The following is a 16,363-nucleotide window of genomic DNA, read 5'->3' as shown; positions in this document are numbered from 1 at the left end:
GTCATTGTCACTGCCTCACACCCTACTGAGAGCGGCGCATTCTATCTACCACAGACAGCTCTTCTGCAATCAGATTCTCTACCGGTCCTCTTCCCACATGTGTCGGAATGATCTCGTTCCTGGTACGGACAGACACATAAACGACCGTTTCAACTGAAGTTTGCACAATGAGTCGAATAATCGTCGTCAGGAGATCTGCTCTGAGTGCTCGCCTGCCATATGTCGCCTCGACGTTATCCCTCAATACTCTCCTGGACAGGTGGCGTGCACTTAGGCGGTCACGTCCACCGCTCCCGTTGAGACTGCGCACAGGCCAAGGTGGGAATTTAGTAGCGTGCGATCATCATAAGCTAGCCAATGCCAGTCACTTCCAACCTGACCGTGACGCAGAACAATGACACAACGTCCACCGCCTAAAAGCGACCAGGCCAGCCACATATTTTAGCTGACAGCAAACACTAGGAATACAGTTTGAACAAGCTACGTAGCAGCCTTCCACCACTATTCTTAACAAATAACTCCACACTTCATCTCTTTCTAACGCACGTCGATAGCGTGTAAGGGACGTCGACTCAATTTTCAGTGCAGAACAGCTTCCCATAATCCATAAATTTAACATATACGACATAGAAGTGCCTGTGTTATTTCGAATTACGATGCAATGTCGCTTTGGGCATGCATGCACCAGGCACGTGGCGACTACGGCAGTTATGAAATACACGAAATTTTTCGCAGTTGCGAATATGGACAACCGTAAACTGTGTCATGGAATGCTGACAATGAAAAATTTTGCCAGACGAGGACTCGAACCAGGATATCTCGCTTATAGCTACCGTTTGGCTATCTGAGCACGACTCACAGCCGGAGTAAAACCTCCATATGTCGTCAACCATGAGCCTACAACCAGTACTCGTACATCCATTATGTATAATCCCGTACAGGTGAGACATTATACTTCAAAGTCGCTCGCCCAGTGTCGGTGAAAAAACACCATCTTGTAGTACCTGTGTTACTCCGAATTGCGAAGCAATGTTCCTTTGGACATGCATGCATGCTAGTCTGCCTTTAGCAGCGGAGCAACTCGGGCCTGTTTACGTCCCGGTTGCGTAGCGCATGAGGAAAAGGGGGTGTTTACACCAGTGGTACTAGAGTGCGTTATATAAGACCCAAAGAAACCGGCACACCTCCCTACTATCGTATAGGGCCCCCGCGAACGCACAGAAGTACCGCAACACGAAGTGTCATGGACTGGAGTAATGGAACCGACGCCGCGAATCCTGTAGGGCTGTCCTTAAATCCACAACAGTACGAGGAGGTGGAGATCTCTTCTGAACAGCATGTTGCAAGGCATCCCACATATGCTCAATAATGTTCATGTTTGGGGAGTTTGGTGGCCGGAGGAAGTATTTAAACTCAGAATACGGTTCCTGGAGCCACTCTGTAGCAATTATAGACGTGTGGTGTGTCGCATTGTTCTGCTGCAGTTGTCCAAGTCTGTCGGAATGCACAATGGACATGAATGGATGCAGGTGATCAGGATACTTACGTAAGTCTGTCAGCGTCGTATCTAGACGTATCAGGGGTCCCATATCACTCCAACTGCACACGCCCCACACATTTACGGTCCTCTACTGACATACAGGGTCCTTGGATTCATGAGGTTGTCTTCATACCCGTACATGTCCTTCCGCTCCATAGAATTTGAAACGAGACTTGTCCGACCAGGCACCATGTTTCCAGTTATCGACAGTTCAATGTCGGTGTTGACGGACTCAGGCGAAGCGTAAAGCTGTGTGTCGCGCAGTCATCATGGGGAAAACCAGTGGGGCTTCGGCTCCGAAAGCCCAGGTCGATGATGTTTCGTTGAACGGTTCGCACGCTGATGGCGTAGCATTGAAATCTGCAGCAATATGCGGAAGGGTTGCACTTGGTGTCTACCTTGTACGATTCTCTTCAGTCGTCGTTGGTCCCGATGTTGCAGGATCTTTTCCCGCCCGCAGCGATGTCGGAGATTTGACGTTTTACCGGATTCCTGATAATCACGGCACACTAGTGAAATGACTGTACAGGAAAACCTCCACTTCATCGCTACCTCGCAGACGCTATGTCTCATCGCTCGTGTGCCGACTATAACACCACGTTCAGACTCAGTTAATTTTTGATAACCTGTCATTGTAGCAGCAGTAACCGATCTAAGAACTGCACCAGACACTTGTTGTCTTATATAGGCGTTGCCGACCGCAGCGCCGTATGCTGCTTGTTTGCATATCTCTGTATTTGAATAGGCGTGCCTATACCAGTTTCTTTGGCGCTTCCGTGAATGTTAAAATGGCACATACGTTTCGAAACACAATGGTGCCGTTTACGTTCTCTAACGAGTACGCCAGACCGAAAGCATTCGAAATTGAACGTTTCTTGAGAGATGAGGCGCATGTTAATTACACGCAGCTCATTGGAATTCATTTATCGATCGAGAACCGCTCTGTTTATGTCAAGAGGCTGACGACGCAGCATGTGATACGATTATAGAAGCTACCAAACGAGGATTCCAGTTTCGACACTCTGATAGGCATATTAGCGACGTTAGAGGCTTAAGCGGACCTTGGCGGAAGCACGATTCGAGCTGCCCTTCGAACTACCTGAATACTGATAACTGAATCACTCCTGCCATACGAAAGAGTAATTGGCTGTACAGTCCAACGTTGGGTAAGTTTTAGGACGTATCCCGTGCTCGAAGGTGTTCGTCCTTACAAAACATGTGTCCTGCTATTTGCCGGCCGGAGTGGCCGAGCGGTTCTAGGCGCTACAGTCTGGAACTGCGCGACCGCTACGGTCGCAGGTTCGAATCCTGCCTCGGGCATGGATGTCTGTGATGTCCTTAGGTTAGTTAGGTTTAAGTAGTTCTAAGTTCTAGGGGACTGATGACCTCAGCAGTTAAGTCCTATAGTGCTCAGAGCCATTTGATCCATTTTTTGGTCCTGCTATTTAAATATATGCGGTTGCAGGGCTATTGTGATATATGATGGCCAACGCCGATGTGCTCCGGATGTTTTGGTGGAAGACATCTTCGACCTGAGTGCATGAAAAGGGGACACGTGCAACTATCCAACGGAGACTTATCGAAGTACACCATCCCCACGTCACTACCACAGTCTCACGAATCGGCGCTCTGTCGAGATATGACGCCGAGGTCGGAACGTAAATTCGAACCAACACCGTAGATGATGGAGGGGTCCTCAGGCAACAGTCATGCTGAGGTGGCTCCTACCCCACCACAGCCACAGTTGTTGCAGGTAATACATCACAAAGACGACCACACAACAGAAGTTATGGAAATTGAAGTGGAAGGGTCCACGGACGCTGTATCAACGGTGATGCGCCAGGAGACCGAGATCAGGGCGGGTAAACAACGCTCCCCGATGCGTCGCAAGAAGCACCGCCTCGACTCTGGATATTCGTCCCCTCCACATTCTGAAACACCTGATGACTCTGGCAATATAGACCTGTCTGACACGGACCAGCATCAACCGGATGCTGCTGAACAAGTACTTGCGGATAGTGAAAAAATGTTGTGTCGTTCCGGCGAGCCGTTCCTTCAGACGTCCATAGACCCTTCAGCAGCAGAGGATGATGCCGCGGAAAGTTCACGAACACTACATGTCATTACAGCTTCCGGCGTAGTAGGGACCGTCGCCTGTACCGACTGGGCTGATCAGGACGAAAATATCACCGATGTGACTTCTGCTCTTGTTGGAGACTCGCATCCCTCTTCCACAACTGAGCGCAACGAATGCCGCGGGAAGACGCCGGACGGCCAACCTTCTGAGGACATGTAATGAGACCACTGACTTTGTAGATTTTCACCAGCTCAGAATTTTGTGAAGAGAAGGATACTCGGTCTCAGGTGTATAAAATAAGGGCAGTTAATGTTAGATTAGCAGTGAAAAAACACCGTTTATGTGACATGCTGTATGCCTCAGATGTGGATATACTGATGGTGCGGGGGGGGGGGGTTATACTGCGTTCCACACGGCTACATCGCCTATACAGTGCAGAATTTGGACAACCACAATGGAACGGCGATATTGGTCCAAGAGGGGATCCCACTTCGTGACATGGCTTATATACCTTCGGCAAGGAGGCCGGCGATAATAATTCATGGAGTCGAAGTTTACGTCGCATCTGGCACAGAAAACTGTCGAACACGTGCGAAATGTTATCCTGATGTGATCGTGCCCTTATTTACGACTCGTAGAACATTATCTGTCCCTTTGTCATGTCACCTCCCCTTGGCAGTTCACCCTCCCCCCCTCCATTCGGAGATCCAAATAGCGGACTATTCCGGAATCTTGCCAGTCAATACAGACATCATCATGACAATTTTTCAGTTACAGGCCACATGTCCTGTGGATACACCTGACGTGTCTTTAATGCAGTGGTTTCCATTGCCTTCTGAATCCTCATGCCATTGATTATTGCTGATTCTTCCACCTTTGGGGGCAGTTTCCCACCCCTGAGCATCTGTCCGCCCTAACACCCTCTTTAACAAGGCCGTTGCCAGAATGAGGGTGACTTCTTATGCCGAAAGTATCTGGGCGCCAATTCTGATTATTAACCAAAATTTAAGCAGTGGCGGGTTTCTAACACGGGACGAGGACGTTTGATAATTAATCAAAGACGCTATCCCTTGATCATGGGTGAACATTAGGTTCCAAGCAAAGAGCATGTTAGCTCCAAACAGTTTATGCATTCAACGCCAGATCACAGCACCACACAGTTGTGGGGCTTTCAAATCCCAGTAAACTCAAGGAAATAAATTTGTATGTGGGAGATGTGTGTCCCAATGGTCACGGAACGATGAATAGCGATTTGGTACACATCCGGAATGTAATACTCCAGCGGCTCCGCTTGGTGTGGGTTCCGTAAGTCCTTAGTAGGTTTCAGGAGGTATGGAACCCTAGATTTCACAGTTAGCCTGCCGCGCTATCAAAACCTACAGTTTGGTAATATTGGTACGCTACTTAAGTTAAGAATAAAATTGTAGGATTACCGGAAGTGCTGGTATAACTGGTAGGGATAGAATCAGAAATGAATGTATAATAGAAAATAGGAGATGAGGACTTCTCTTTGCTTTTTATTTCGTTTGGATGTTTGTTTTTTAGATAATTAGAACCTTTCATCATTTAGTTTTAGTCCGTTGTGTACTTTACATCCTTTCGGAATATAAATTGCATTCTATAAGTAACAAAAGTTAGCTGACTGCGTAACTTCTGCGCTTTTGCGTAATCAAAGCAGTTACTTTTGACGCAAGTACATTTTACATGCACAAAAATAAAAAAATACATAACTATTTTTATATTTTGTACTCATTAGAATGGTATTCATAATTAATAAAGGCAAGAGTAGTGTTCTTCTGTTTCTGATAAACGTGAAAATCTGTTTATTAATATTTTATGTATTTTCGACGAAGTATTGAAGCGATTTTTGCGTTTTTTTCCTTCATGATACATTTTTGTTGGTAAATTGCGTTTTCTAGGGCTATATGATACATCTATATCGTTTTCTTTATTTTTGCTACTACATACCTCTGTTTCACGGTGCAGATCGAAAATTTTCGAATAAAACCTGAATAAAACACTGCCAGTTTCAATATTCCTGTAAATAAAGTTCATACTTAAGCAACAGACAGAACAAATATACTCCGTAGGTTACCTGAGCCTTTAAATTTCCTCACTCAGTTTCTAGACGTTTTTAGGGGAATCCAGTAAGAAAGAAAGCGATCGTAATAGATATCGCCCTGTTAGTATGCAACACACCTAACATAGAGGTAACGCGGCTACGACCTTAACCGACCATCTCCTCTCTCCCCTCGAGCAGACCATGAAGGCCCAAAGGTAGCGACCGGCCGCCGTGTCATCCTCAGACCACTGGCGTCACTGGAAGCAGGTATGGAGGGGCATGTGGTCAGCACACCGCTCTCCCGGCCGTATGTCAGTTTCCGGGAACGGAGCCGCTACTTCTCAGTCAAGTAGCTCCTCAGTTTGCCTCACAAGGGCTGAGTGCACCCCGCTTGCCAACAGCGTTCGGCAGACCGGATGGTCACCCATCCAAGTGCTAGCTCAACCCGACAGCGCTTAACTTCGGTGATCTGATGGGAACCGGTGTTACCAATGCGGCAAGGCCGTTGGCTTAACTGACGAAAGCTTCTTGAAAAACTGCCGTTATCTACGCTTACTTATGGTAGCCTGCCGTAGTTTTTCAGCTCTGCCTACAGGTCACCCGATTCACGTAAATTACTGGCCAGTGGTTTGTGAGAACGGAGCTGGAAACCCGTAGCATTCCAGATGTCCTTCCGTGCGTTCGGATCAGGCGAATTTGGCGGCGAAGACATCAACGTGAGTTTACTATTACGGCCTCCAGACGATTGTAATATGGTTCTCGTCTCAAGGACAGTTATCCTGCTGCAAGGTGCCATCAATATGGGGGAAGAGATCAGACGTGAAATAATGGTTCTCAACAATGTTCACATAGTCCGCAGCCAGCTCTCGTGCTGCCTTCAAATACTGTCAGAGATCGCTTGGAGGCGTGGTGCACGACCTCGATAGCATAATACTGTCGCCAACCTCCTGCATCCGTGCTGATGATACGTACAATACCATCAGCCATTCGTCTGAAAGACGGTGTATTCGGACGCGGTCATCAATCAGACGAAACAAGAAAAGTGGTTATTCCGATCGGGCGACATGTTTCCATCGATCCCCAGTCCAATCTCGATGGTCCTATTCCCACTACAGTCGTAACTGACGATATCGTTGTGTCAACGTGGGGGCAGGTGGGACGTCTGCTGTGGAACCCCATGTTCAACAATGTGTGCTGAATGGGTGTGCTCCAATCATTTCTGCTTGCACCAGCGCTTTATTCCGTCATCATCTGCTCAGATTGCCTCTGATCCTTAATTATAGATCTGGCAAAAGCGTCCGACCTCTACCTTAAGTGATGTCACTCGGGTGTCTCGTGGTTTCGCCGTCCTTCAGAGGCATTGTACAGATGTTCACGACAGTAGTGAGAAAACAGCCGACCAACACTGTCATTTGCGAGACGCTCGTTCAGAGACACCTTGGCGTAGCAGTCTGGCGTGCGTTAAAGTCGACTGTGTCAGAGGTTTTTCCCCCATTTGTAGCTCATCGGTGCTGGAATATTTCTCATGCGCTTCTGCTGGTGTACTTTCCTTTCTCTGTCACGTACCCGCAGCGCCACCAAGCGGTACTGAATCTCTCAGTGGCCAGTGGACATAATGTTTTGTCTCATTGTATTATACCTTGATTTAAGAGGAAGCGCTTGAAAATGGTGCATCGCGTATATGAACTAAGTGTAAAAATAGTTTACTCATCTTGAGTAGTAAGGAGCAATCTCTAATAGTTACTTGAGAGGAGATGGACTTCTACCCAAGATCGCTTGCAAGCAACAAAGTAGTGAGTAGTGCGTGTTATGGGATACGAGCATTCGGTAAATTATAACCCTGACTTGCCGACGCATCGTTCATCTCGTCCCTCATATATCTGACAATGTTTCACAGAAAAGGTCCTATGAACATGACTCCGGAAACGCATCGTTGCCACGGTAGATAGCGCTGACGAATGACAGTTTCTCTGACCACATGCCACGTGTTATTTGTGCGTTGTAGGCTGTGTAATTGATGCAGTGTACTGTAAGCAGCAGAAGGGTCCGGTATTCATGTCGGGAATATGGCGAGGTGGTGTTTGTATACGGCCAACAGATGAAAACGGTCGAGAGGCAGCACGACTATACCAAAACAAGTACCCTCACACAACATTTAAGGCCCTTGTATGGTCATTGGTCCTTTCGGACAGACAATTTCGTAGGGTGACGGTGGACTGTGCGTACACCAGATTTGGAGGAACGGTTCTACAAGATACTGAGACGAACCCTAGTACAAGCTCAAGGCAAGTGGTTCGCTGACATGGTGTAAGTCAACGTACGATTACGTTTATCTTGCATGACAACCGCTGCTGTTCCTATCAACTACAACCCATGAAGGCTACTTTGAATATCTGTTGTGACGTTTATGCGATGCAGCTCTGTGCTGTGTTCCAGGGTGATTTTTAGTTGTTGAACGTACACCGTCCATTTCTCTACACTCATTCATAGGACCTCCCTTCCTCCATTTCCAGTAAGGAACCCGTCCCTTCAATTTGTCGGTTTTATTAATGTTCAACCAGTATAATAACCTTTTATCGTGATACGTTGTAACATGGTTTTGCTGTTACTATGCACCAGCTATTACACATTTGATTTTATCTCTGTATCAATGCATTCATAGATCTGAAGATGGTAACCACGCTTACGAAACTGGTAATAGACAATAAAGGTTGTTTACAAGCGATCTTGACTGAGGAGTTGACCTTCTCTCAAGGAAGTAAAAGTAAAATATTGTGCGTAAGGTCAAGGTGAAAAATGATATTACCTTTCAACTAGGTATTACCCCCGGCTGCCCTTGTATATCAGTATCTTTGCTATGACCAGTGATAGGGAGTAAGAAAACTGGTAATTTATAACTGTCACTGTGTATAGTCGAGCGAAGACGTATGTATAAAAAATTATGCAATGCTGGTGTGTAGGTACATAATATATGTGTTCCTGTTTTTTGCTGAATGCCGAATCTGAAAGAACCCATTATATTTTGTAATTATATTTAAAAGATGCCTTGATTCATTAGATTCGTACGGAAGAAGAATTTTTAGAGATTCTACTGACTCACACAGTACTGGCGTGACATTTTGCCCCCAGAGCGACAAATACCAGCCTTTACTTCCTTTCATTTCAATGTATTACAGTACCTACATTTTTTATCCCTCCCTCTATGATAACTAATTTATGATTAACATAGTCAATTAATAAATCATAATGAAACCCAGGCTCACTAAAAGCCTCCACATTCCACGTGTAAAAGTATGACGTCTCTGTTTGTCGTTCATCGTTTCAATGACGCCGTCGCGTTGTGTGTATCTTCATGCGTCTGTGAAACTGTAAGAGGCGCGTGATGCCCAGCGTTTAAAACGCGACTGGCTTGTGACTGTTTACTGTCTCTGTAGCTCTGACGATCTGTATCTAAGTTCCGGCAAAAAAAAAAAAAAAAAATTGGAAATTTGTGGTAGGTTCCTATGCGACCAAACTGCTGAGGTCATTGCTCCCTAGGCGTACGCACTACTTAATCTAACAAAAACTAACTTACGCTAAGGACAACACACACACCCATGCCCGAGGGAGGACTCGAACCTCCGACGGGGGGAGCCGCGAGAAACGTGGCAAGGTGCCCTAGACCGCCCGGCCACTCCGCGCGGTCAAGTTCTGTCACAACTGAGATTGCTCCCAGGTTTGCTACGTTCGAGTTACTATCGAAACTTTGATCTACGCGGTAGACCAGACTTACGGTTTCTTTGCAGGTCGCACTATCGTTGAATACCAGTTTTCGGGTTTACCGTAGGATTTTACTGTCGTATCTCCACAAAAACTCTCCAGCTACGTCAGCTCATGTAACAGGTCACTATCGAAAACATCACGCACAGTAACTTTGGATTCGCACTGTACACTTAGAGTCGCCGGCGATCGCGCCAGTGTCGTCTTCATCCCACTCAATTATAGCCTATTTAAAAATATTAATAGTACTCAAAATCTAGAGACAAGTGAAATGTGCGTACTGCTTTATTGGCCGAAGGCCCCTGGTCGGGGTTCGGGAGCATGGTGCAACTCTGATTGTTTGATGCGACTTCGGCAACTTGCGCGTCGATGATGATGAAATGATAATAAGGAAAACACACACACATCCAGTTACAAGTGGCAAAAATCCGACCCAGGATCCCATGGGCAAGAGTTAGTATTGCTAACCACATGACCATGAACTATTTACGCAAGTTGGAACACACCTTAGAAGTTATAAGAGTCGCGTGACGATCAAAGGTTAGCATTCGGCGGGCTTGTGACTGATATTAGTATGAAAGTATGGGTGAAAATCGTAGAGGAATGCATATGCATTGTATTCATTTTGTTGTGTCGTATTATGTAGAAAATACCGTAACTGTATTTTCACAAATACGATCAGATATAAAAGTCAAAGGGCAAATAGTTTTTTCGAAGTGTGATTACTGTTCCATATCATACGTTATAGTCTTCAGACCAATAAACATGTTGTACTAGACACTTTCTAAAGTAGCCTATGTTCTTCCTCAGCGTTCAACCTATCTCTACAACAAATTTCATGAAAATCAGTTCAGCAATTTAGTTGTGAAAGCCTAAGAGTTTCTTCCGTTTTAATACACTGAAGCGCCGGAGAAACTGGTATAGGCGTGCAAACAGGCCGTATATAGCGTTGCGGTCGGCAACGCTTGTATAAGACAAGTGTCTGGTGTAGTTGTTACATCGGTTACTGCTGCTACAATGGCAGGTTATCAAGATTTAAGTGAGTTTGAACGTTGTGTTAAGTAGGCGCACGAGCGATGGAACACAGCATCTCTGGATTAGCGATGAAGTGGGGTTTGTCCCATACGACCATTTCACGATGGTATCGTGAATATCAAGAATCCGGTAAAATAGCAAATCTCCGACATCGCTGCGGCCAGAAAAAGGTCCTGCAAGGACGGGACCAACGATGACTGGAGAGAATCGTTCAACGTGACAGAAGCGCAACCCTTCCGCAAACTGCTGCAGATTTCAATACTGGACCACCAACAAGTGCCAGCGTGGGAACCATTTAATGAAACATCATCGATATGGACTTTCGGAGCCGAAGGACCACCACTCGTGTACCCTTGATTACTGCACGACACAAAAATTTACGCCTCACCTGGGCCCATCAACACTGACGTTGTACTGTTGCTGACTGAGAACATGTTGCCTGGACGCATGACTCGCGTTTCCAATTGTATATATCCACACTAAAATTACGCTGAAGCGCCAAAAAAAAAAAAAAAAAAATACCTGGCACAACTGCCTAATATCGCACAGGGTCCCCGCGAGCGGACGGACATGTACGGGTATGGAGACAACCTCATGAATCCATGGACCTTGCATGTCAAGCTGGTGGAGGGTCTGTAATGATGTGGGGCGCGGGCAGTTCGAGCGATATGGGACCCCTGATACGTCTAGATACGACTCTGACAGCTGACACGTACGTAAGCAACGTGTCTAATCACCTGCATCCATCCATGCCCATTGTGCATTCCGACGGACTTGGGCAATTCCAGCAGGACAATGCGACATCCCACACGTTCAGAATAGCTACAGAGTGGTTCCAAGAACCCTCTTCTGAATTTAAACTTTTCCACTGGCTACCAAATTCCCCAGACATGGACGTTATTGAACATATCGGGGATGACTCGTATCGTGCTGTCCAGAAGAGATCTCCACCCCTCGCACTCTTGCGGATTTATGTGCAGCCCTGCAGGATTCATGGCGTCAGTTCCTTCCAGCACTGCCTCTGACATTAGTGGAGTACATGCCACGTCGTGTTGCGGCACTTCTGTGTGCTCGCGGGGACCCTATACGATTTTAGGCAGTTGTACCAGTTTTTTTGGCTCTTTAGCGTAATTTTAGTGTGGATATGGATTACAGCGAAGATGGGAATGCCCTGATGCTCCGTGCTACCTTGTGGATAGTGCAGGACGCATGCGCGCCCATTGCTGCTGTCGCACAGTGTCGAGCGGCGGCTACTGGAAGCTGGAAGGCAGCAGCCGCGGGGCGACATTCCAGGCGGCCGCGGGCTTATTTATAGCCCGGCCCAGCGAGCCGGGCAGCTCGGCTCAGCTCGGCGCGGCACACGTCTGCGGAAACGCGCCGCAATCACGGCCGCTCTGGCGAGCCCTCGGCCGCGGGGTCGACGGCCAGCGGACGGACGACGCTCGCACTGCGCCACGCCGCGCCGGCCGGCTCCGTACGCACGACCGCGATAAATCCTCTGCGGCAAAACACAGCCCCGGGTATGCTGTACCCCTTTTAAAGACTGTCGGCGCCACTCGGCAAAACGACGACAGGAAGCTGCATTTCACTCGAATTTAGCGACGCACCGCTGTATACGTCATTTAGCAAACGCCCAGATCGTTTCCCGAAAACGAACGACAAGAACTCGGCTGATGCAGGAACCATTACATTTGCCTCTGCTGATTTAAGGGCGTAGCTGTTGCGCAACACACTGTCTTGCAACAATTCAGCTGCACGCATTTCCTGTGGCTTTGATATCCTGTATGTCAGATGCGAGACTCAGTAATGCTGAAGATGGTGACGAGTGCGACTAGAGTGCAGCGCCGGGTTTCTATCGTTGAACTATAGGGAGACTATGAAATCCGGAGCAGTCAAATTTCGTTTGACTATATATGAAGGTAGTATCTGTTCCCGAAAGAACAGATACAATTGATGACCATGCAGCTTCTTTAGAATGAAATGATAATTAAATCTACTCCCTAACTGCAAACAGGCATGTTGAAAATGTGTGCCCCGACCGGGACTTGAACCCGGGGTCTCCTGCTTACATGGCAGACGCTCTATCCAGTTGAGCCACCGAGGGCACAGAAGATAGTGCACCAGTGCACCTGCAGGGACTTATCCCTTGCACGCTCTCCGTGAGACCCACATTCCCAGCATCTCTACACCACCACATTCGTAGTCCCCAATGATATACATCATTTGCAGCTACGGTGTCGATTTAATTATCATTTCAAATTTCTTTTGCGTCATCATCTTCTGACCCCTTTAATGCGGCTCGCGACGAATACCTCTTCAGTATCAACCTTTTCATCTAGGAGTAACACTTGCAATCCACGTCCTCGGTTATTTGGTGGATAGATTCCAAATTGTCTGCCTCTACAGATTTTGACCTCTGCAGCTCACTCTACATCTACATCCACATCTACATGATTACTCCGCAATTCACATTTAAGTGCTTGGCAGAGGATTCATCGAACCACAATCATACTATCTCTCTACCATTCCACTCCCGAACAGCCCGCGGGAAAACGAACACCTAAACCTTCCTGTTCGAGCTCTGATTTCTCATGTTTTATTTTGATGATCATTTCTACCTATGTAGGTTGGGCTCAACAAAATATTTTCGGATTCGGAAGAGAAAGTTGGCGACTGAAATTTCGTAAATAGATCCCGCCGCGACGAAAAACGTCTTTGCTTTAATGGCTTTCATCCCAAGTCGCGTATCATATCTGCCACACTCTCTCCCCTATTACGTGGTAATACAAAACGAGCTGCCCTTTTTTCACCCTTTCGATGTCCTCCGTCAATCCCACCTGGTAAGGATCCCACACCGCGCAGCAATATTCTAACAGAGGACGAACGAGTGTAGTGTAAGCTGTCTCTTTACTGGACTTGTTGCATCTTCTAAGTGTCCTGCCAATGAAACGCAACCTTTAGCTCGCCTTCCCCACAATATTATCTATGTGGTCTTCCCAACTGAAGTTGTTCGTAATTTTAAAACCCAGGTACTTAGTTGAATTGACAGACTTGAGAACTGTACTATTTATCGAGTAATCGAATTCCAACGGAATTCTTTTGAAACTCATGTGGATCACCTCACACTTTTCGTTATTTAGCGTCAACTGCCACCTGCCACACCATACAGCAATCTCTTCTAAATCGCTTTGCAACTGATACTGGTCTTCGGATGACCTTGCTAGAAGGTAAATTACAGCATCACCTGCGAACAACCTAAGAGAACTGCTCAGATTGTCACCCAGGTCATTCATGCAGGGTGTTACAAAAAGGTACGGTCAAACTTTCAGGAAACATTCCTCACACACAAAGAAAGAAAATATGTTATGTGGACATGTGTCCGGAAACGCTTACTTTCCATGTTAGAGCTCATTTTTATTACTTCTCTTCAAATCACATTAATCATTGAATGGAAACACATAGCAACAGAACTTACCAGCGTGACTTCAAACACTTTGTTACAGGAAATGTTCAAAATGTCCACCGTTAGCGAGGATACATGCATCCACCCTCCGTCGCATGGAATCCCTGATGCGCTGATGCAGCCCTGGAGGGTGGCGTATTGTATCACAGCCGTCCACAGTACGAGCACAAAGAGTCTCTACATTTGGCACCGGGGTTGCGTAGACAAGAGCTTTCAAATGCCCCCATGAACGAAAGTCAAGAGGGTTGAGTCAGGAGAGCGTGGAGGCCATGGAATTGGTCCGTCTCTATCAATCCATCGGTCACCGAATCTGTTGTTGAGAAGCGTACGAACACTTCGCCTGAAACGTGCAGGAGCTCCATCGTGCATGAACGAAATGTTGTGTCGTACTTGTAAAGGCACATGTTCTAGCAGCACAGGTAGAGTATCCCGTATGAAATCATGATAACGTGCTCCATTGAGCGTAGGTGGAAGAACATGGGGCCCAATCAAGACATCACCAACAATCCTTGATGCTAGTACTGTAGAGCAATGAGTCGCATGTCAACACAAGCACCGAAGTCAACATTCCCTTCCTTCAATTGGGCCAACTGGCGGTGAATCGAGGAAGTACAGTACATACTGACGAAACTAAAATGAGCTCTAACATGGAAATTAAGCGTTTCCGGACACATGTCCACATAACATCTTTTCTTTATTTGTGTGTGAGGAATGTTTCCTGAACGTTTGGCCGTACCTTTTTGTAACACCCTGTATAGATCAGGAACAGCAGAGGTCCCAGGACGCTTCCCTGGAGAACACCTGATATCACTTAAGTTTTACTCGATGATTTGCCTGACAGGAAATCACGAATCCAGTAGTACAAGTGAGACGATACCCCAAAGGCCCACAGCTTGATTAGAAGTCGCTTGTGAGGAACGGTGTCAAAAGCTTTCCGGAAATCTAGAAATACGGCATCAACTTGAGATCCCCTGTCGATAGCGGCCATTACTTCGTGCGAATAAAGACCTAGCTGCGTTGCACAAGAACGATGTTTTCTGAAACCAAGCTGATTACGTATCAATAGATCGTTCCCTTCGAGGTGAATCATAATGTTTGAAAACAGTATATGGTCCAAAACCCTACTGCAAACCGACGTCAATGATATACGTCTGTAGTTCGATGGATTACTCCTACTACCTTTCTTAAACACTGGTGCGACCTGCGCATTTTTCCAATCTGTAGGTACAGATCTATCGGTGAGCGAGCGGTTGTATATGATTGCTAAGTAGGGAGCTATTGTATCAGTGTAATCTGAAAGGAACCTAATCGGTATACAATCTGGACCTGAAGACTTGCCGTATCAAGCGATTTGAGTTGCTTCGCAACCCCTAAGGTATCTACTTCTGAGAAACTCATGCTAGCAGCTGTTCGTGTTTCAAATTCTGGAATACTCTATTCGTCTTCCATGGTGAAGGAATTTCGGAAAATTGCGTTCAATAACTCCGCTTTAGCGGCACAGTCGTCGGTAACGGTACCATCGGCACTGCGCAGCGAAGGTATTGACTGCGTATTGCCGCTTGTGTACTTTACATACAACCAGAATTTCTTCGGATTTTCTACCAAATTTCGAGACAATGTTTCGTTGTGGAACCTATTAAAGGCATCTCTAATACCATGAAAGCTATTTCCTTGATGTCTTAATAGATATCCTAACATCCTGTCCCTTCTTCTTATCACTCTGTCCCATATATTCCCTTCCTCGCCGATTCTGCGGAGAACCTCCTCATTCCTCGTATTATCAATCCATCCAAAATGCAACATTCTCCTCGACCACTTCATGTCAAATGCTGCGGTTCTCTTCCGCTTTCCCCAAGGTCCATGTGACATTATTATACAGTGCTCTGCTCCAAACGTACATTTTCACAAATTTCTTCCGCAAATTAAGGCCTACATTTGACACTAGTAGACTTTCTTGGTCAGTAATTCTCTTTTTGCCAATTCTAGCCTCATTTTTATGTCCTCTTTCCTCCAACCGTCATGGGTTCTTTTGCTTCCGAGGTAGCAGAACTCGTGTTCACCAATTTTTCTGTTACGTTCCTCGCTGTTCTCATTATTTTTATCTATTTATATCTATTTATCTATTTACTCTCAATCCATATTCTGTACTCATTAGACTGCTCATCTAATTCAGAAGATCCTGTAATTCTTCTTCCCTTTCATTGAGGATAGTATTTACATCTCTGAATCTTATCCTTTCATTTTGAATTTTAACTCGACTCCTGAACCTTTCTTTTATTTCCGTCATTGCTTCTTCGATGTACAAATTGAAAGGGGCGAAAGACTACATCACTGTCCTACAACTTTTTTTAATCCGAGCACTTCGTTCTTGACCGCCCAATCTTGTCATTCCCTATTGGGTCTTGTTCATACTGTATATTACCCGTC

At 46.2% G+C, this 16,363-nt stretch overlaps 1 non-coding gene and 1 pseudogene across 1 annotated transcript; both read right to left on the bottom strand.

The window, feature by feature from the left end:
- Positions 1 to 6,071: 6,071 nt before the first annotated feature.
- Positions 6,072 to 6,189, bottom strand: LOC124727675 (annotated as a pseudogene).
- A 6,314-nt stretch (positions 6,190 to 12,503) lies between these two features.
- On the bottom strand, positions 12,504 to 12,578 carry Trnat-ugu. Its single transcript has one exon. It is a non-coding gene; the product is annotated as a tRNA-Thr (tRNA).
- Positions 12,579 to 16,363: the final 3,785 nt, after the last annotated feature.

Source organism: Schistocerca piceifrons, chromosome 1, assembly GCF_021461385.2.
Source record: "Schistocerca piceifrons isolate TAMUIC-IGC-003096 chromosome 1, iqSchPice1.1, whole genome shotgun sequence".
NCBI lineage: Eukaryota > Metazoa > Arthropoda > Insecta > Orthoptera > Acrididae > Schistocerca > Schistocerca piceifrons.
The sequence above is the reverse complement of the archived record's forward strand: the minus strand, read 5'-3'. Positions and strand labels throughout refer to the sequence as shown.